The sequence below is a fragment of the Hemicordylus capensis genome, chromosome 4, assembly GCF_027244095.1.
Source record: "Hemicordylus capensis ecotype Gifberg chromosome 4, rHemCap1.1.pri, whole genome shotgun sequence".
Lineage (NCBI taxonomy): Eukaryota > Metazoa > Chordata > Lepidosauria > Squamata > Cordylidae > Hemicordylus > Hemicordylus capensis.
In genome coordinates, this window is record NC_069660.1 from 186750945 (window position 1) to 186756626 (window position 5682).

Sequence of the window (5682 nt, forward strand, 5' to 3'; positions counted from 1 at the left end):
AGGCAACATGCCCTGCTTGGGAGCAGGAGCAAAAGCACATCCCTTGCTACCTTCTAGTTGATGGCGGCCTAGTGCCACCAGCAGGAATGAGGATGCCTGGATGACCCTCTTCGATGTGCCTCCACACCAATGACATCCCCAGATGCTTGGTGTCCTTTTCCCTGCTGACCTGTGCCCTGCAGTAGACACAGGCAGCAAGTGTAGGCTCACTTTGGCAATGCTCAAAGTGGCCCCACACAGTGCTGCTAGTGGTCTTGGACTGCTTGGGTGCTGGTGGTACTACTGGGCTTGCTGGTTGGGCACCGCCAGCTCCCCCACCCCCCTCAATTTTCTGTAGCTGCGAAGATCCTGGGGCAACAGGAATTATATCCTCCTGCTCAAACTCCTCTTCAATCTCAGACTGGGCAGGGGAATCCCACTGAGAAGGGTGGGAGAAAGGGGGATAGGGCTGGGCTAGCAGCCATCACATCCTCCTCATCCTCCACCAAGGAAGAAGAGGCTCTGGGATGTCAAACATGGGGAGATGTAAAATGGGGGGGATGTCTCACCAATCAGACAATGTTTTAGAAAGAATAATAATCCAAAAAAAGGCAGGTGGTATTCCAACAGGTAATAAATCCAAATAAAAAGATGGGCCTCTTTGCTCCCCCTTCTCTCATCCCTTTCCCCCAGCCAATGGGGGCAGAGTTGCCCTGACAACACTCTCATTTAAATAATAACAAGTCTACTGGAGCAAAGGAGATCACTAGCCAATCGGAAGCCAGTGACTGAAAACCAATAATCAGTGCAGGATTTTGGCCAACAAACAACACAAAATGGTGACCTCCACATAAGAATCTTCAAACTGGTTCAATTTGAACCTCTTTTCGGGGGTTGGTCCAAACTCAAACTGGCTGAACTGGGCTGGTTTGAGTTGAACGTGGTTCAGATCGAACTGGTTCTGCACACCCTTAATGAGATTCCCAAAGGCATTGGGCTGGCTGCACTTGGAAACAATTCTGGACTACATGGACCATGGCCTGATCCTAGAAGGCACTCTGTACAGTGTAAGTACTCCAGATCTTTTCACCGACTGAAAAAGGCTGAAGCCAAGTATGAAGGTAAAACAGAGCAAAATATGGTAGGCAAGAGTGGGACAGCTTAGGTATTTGCCTCTTCAGTTTCATCATTCATTTTTATTTGAGGGTTTCTTCAGGCCGTTTTACATGTCAGAGGGAGTTAAGGAGGACTGTATGGGACCAAGAGAAAAAGATCTAAAAATAGTCCTCTTTCCCCACTGAATGAAATGTATTCCTGTTCTTGTAAGGTAAATGCAAACAGACACAAACATGCAAATAATCACCATGGAACTCACTTGTGCATAAGATATGTGGTTGGGAAAAGACCAAGTTGTTCCCCCAACATTTCAAAAAGATGTAATTTATCAAAAAGAGCATTTAAGCAATGCAGAAGTTCAATGTTATAAAGTAGAGAAATTAGTCTCAAGCATGAAAAGCTGTCAGATTCAATGTCCCCTTTACTTCAGGGAGCTTCTATGAACAGCTAAGCCTTATTGGGGTTTTTTCATGTATAGTTCTGTGTTTTTTTGCCAGCAACCTTCACTCTTCCATTTCTTTCATATCTCATCATTCTCCTCTCTTCTAATATTTCTCCAACACATTCAACCATTGGTATCTTCAACTTTAAGCCAGAGCCCTGAAATTTCTGCAAACTTTGAACTCCGTTCATTTGTTCAACTGATGGTAGCTGCTGAGATTTTGAGGAAACCTTTAGCATCCACAGTATGCAAAGCAAGATAACCATATGAAATACTGCCAGACAGAAATATCAAGGGGTCACTAGGATTTGGTGTATCCCTTCAGCCTCATGTAGTTATATAACCTCAATATTGAGGCCTAATTGAAACAACAATTTGGCTATGTAGTAGCTCCCACAAAGCCTCACTTGTGATTGGCTGTCACACCACACCGGTAACAAACAGATAGTTGGATAATATGGGTATTTTTCATACCATATTCCCTTCTCCAACTGACACTGGTGTGGGAAATAAAAGGACTGCGTGATAGGACCCATGGCAGCACCTATTGCTGATATCCCTAGAGTCAATTACTTACTGCTGCTTTTGTTTGCTCCTGTTCATAAATCATTATATTCCTCTATGATTTTATTCAAGTGAGTGGCACTTAAATTGAGTTAGTAATAGCAGATAACATACATTAAGAATTTGAGAATGAGCTTAAAGAATTGAATAGCTGGAAATTCTTTGGCCAAGAATACTTGGACAACTTTTTAAAAAAATAATAATAGCTGAATGTATCTGATATCACCTAGATAAGGACAAGGCCTCACCTCATCATCACGTCAGATAAAGAAAGCTACCTCCCTATAATTATAGTTAGTTCTCGTTCACATTTTCCCTTTCTCTTTCTCTCCCCTCCCTTTCAGTAAAGCTCACTTCTCAATAGAATTCACCATCAAGAGTCTTTCCAGGCATACTTGTTCAGTTAGGAACCCCTGTCTCTTATGCCACAATATTGAAGGCTTGGTCTCCATGAGGACAGAAACATATGAAGGATACTTCAAAGACCTTAAACTTATTTGAGACTCAGAAGTTGTTAAACTGGGACTGAATTCAAAGATGTCTTCTTGAGGTCCACCTGAAAATGGAGGGGAAAGCTGCCTACCATCAGTTAAAAAGTAAGAAACGGCTAAGCTGATGAGATAAGCTGTGGAAGGAGGAAATCAAAAGTATTAATGAAATAAAGACAGTCACAGAGGCTGAGGCCTGGGTTGGGGAAGATAGAATTGATGGCATTTGCTGCAGAGTGAGCTTTCAATACATTGGAAGGAATGGGTGATTTTGGTTACTGAAAGAGGCAGAAAGATGGAAGGTTTGATTGAGAACTGAAGTTTCCTTTGGTATCATGAACCATAGTTAGTACTGGGGAAAGGAGGGGAATCTGATGGAAAGGGTAAAGTATTTGCACTCATATTCATCAGATGAAGTTCCTTGGGAACTGATCAAAGAAAACACTTTATTCTACATTTGCATTATGGCACACTCTGAACTGCTAAGATGGCCTCCTTCGGACACCTGCCTGCTGCCTCTTTCAGAGCCCCACATGCCTGCCTCCTTTGGATCCCTGCCTGCCTTGCCGCCTGACCCCTGCCTGCCTCACCACCACCATCTGACCCCCACCTACCTCACCACCACTGCCTGTCCCCTGCCTGCCTCGCTACCACTGCCTGACCCCCACCTGCCTCACCACCACCGCCTGACCCCCACCTGCCTTGCTGCCACTGGGGAGGAGAGCGGTTCCCTTAAAAAGCAAGTAAGCAGGTCCTTACTTGCTCCTTCCCCAGCACACCCTGCTAACTGAGCAAAGAGACTCCTTTTTAAGTGGTAATTCTCTTATATTTAGCAGGGTAAGAGCAACTGGCCCTATCCAATCCCAGCACAGCATCCCTCCAGTGTCTGTTGCTGGTATCTGCCTTGTGTTTCTTTTTAGACTGTGAGCCCTGTGGTGAAAGAGGACCATCTTATTTATGTATTTATTTTTCAACGTAAGGCACTTTGAGAACTTTGTTTGAAGAGCAGTATAAAAATATATGTCGTAATAGTAGGGATATACATGAACTGGTTTGGAGCCTTCTAAGAGAAGCGCCGAGCTGGCTTGGGTGCCCGCAACCAAACCAGTTTGGCAGAGCTGAGAGCAGTTCCCTTAAAAAAAAAACCCAGGTAAACAGGTCCTTCTGATAACTGCAACGGGTTATTTCTACTTGGTAGCCAACTGCCAATACTCGCACATACCAAGAGGAGACTTAAAGCTCAAAGAAGCTTTATTAACTCTGCAGCGTGGCAAAGTGACCATCAAGGGGATAGCTCCCATAAGACAAGATGGACTCAAAATGGAGTCCACCATTTATACATGAATTACATTCCAAGCAAATTAGCACATACAATGAACCACCGCTCTTGTCAGGTAGGCCCTACCTATCAACCATCATATACATCCTTGAAGATCACAGCACAGTCTTTGTTAGGGCCCTAAATTGTTACACAGTTTGTTGTTACACAGCAAATGGTTATCTGGGTGTCATCCCAGGCCCGAGAGCAGCAAGGCGTGGCCATGGGAGGCAGGCAGTAAATAGCAGAAATAACAGTTTATTGATAAAACTCAGGGTAGAACATCAGGCGATTTGGTGAGAAACAGAACCGGCTGACACAGGCATTCTGATCATAAAACCCTGGCCTAGTTCACAGAGAGTTCAAGATGGAGTTAGTTTGGTTCAGCTTTGCATCAACTATATCTGCTAAGGCCATTACATATATTAGTATAGATTAATACAAAATACTCAGATTCACAGGTAACACTTCCCTGCTTCTGTGCTGCCCCACCACTTTTCTGGACATGGCCTACAAAAGGTTCCCCATGGCTGCAGTGCTGCTCCCTGCAGCCTGCGTCGGGCATCAGCATGGTGATTTACACCATTCTGACCACACAGGTGTCTGCCAAGTATGCTTGGCAGCCATGCACAAGCTGCAGGGGCATTCGTCGTAGCCAAGCATGGCCTTTTGTAGCATGAGCACCACACCTGGAAAAGCAGCGGGGCAGCGCAGGAGCAGGTAAAGAGCCACTTACCTACTTTTTAAGGAAACCACTTCCTGCCTGACCTGCGGCTGCCCACGTCCATTTGTGCTCATCCCTAGCTTGCAGGTTACAAAATTTCAAATCTAAATGGAAAGAGTTTATTTTGCCCCACAGGAATGATCTAATTATCATTCTTCTTTAGTAACTGCCCGTTCTGAACATTCTACAGCTGTCGCTCCCAACCTGGGTGCAGGTTTCCAGAAAGTTCCCTTACATGAACATAGAATGAAAGAAAACAGCACAGTCTTTTCTAAGATAAATGTGGATGGATTTAAGAAAGGCAAGCTCACCATTCCAGGAAGGATACCAGATGCAAATCAATACAGCATTAAAAGGTCCATCTTGCACAAAACACTCAGAACAAGCAAATCAGCAGCTCTGTAGTCCGTACAACTTGATATTTGTGGCTGACATCATGACTAAATTACTCGATGGAAGTCCCATTGAAATTACTAGGACACCATGACTAATGTGTCCTATTAAAGTCAGTGGGACTTCCAATGAGTAATTTAGTCAGGATTTCAGCCCTATATCTCTATGTGTGCACAGGGGACTTCATCTCCTGAAGACGTCACCTCCTTACTTTTGAAATGCTGCTTTTAAAAGCTGCACAACAGAAGCTCAATTCCCTCCACAGGCATCTCTGTCTTTGCTTGACTGAGGGTGGCATTACACCTAAGCACATCATTAAAGCTGACAGGCTTAACTTTTCTTTTAAAACTAGAAGCCAGATTCTGCCCCATCACAATGGCACAAGTGTGTGTGGGAGTGGGCAGGGGGAATATGGCTTTAACGCTACTTCCCACCATAGTCCAAATCATGACCCACTGCTGCTCCTACATGACCACAGAAACATAGGCACCCACGGGAGCTTTTTCCTTGTCAAATACCAGCTATGGGAGGGGCAGGAAATCAAGATCAGGACCATGATGAGGTGCCGCTAAAGCCCCTTACCACTTCCTGCAGTCTGGATATGTGGGGGCCCAATCCAGTTGCTACTTTAAAGAGTAAAGCCTGCCAGCATTAATTG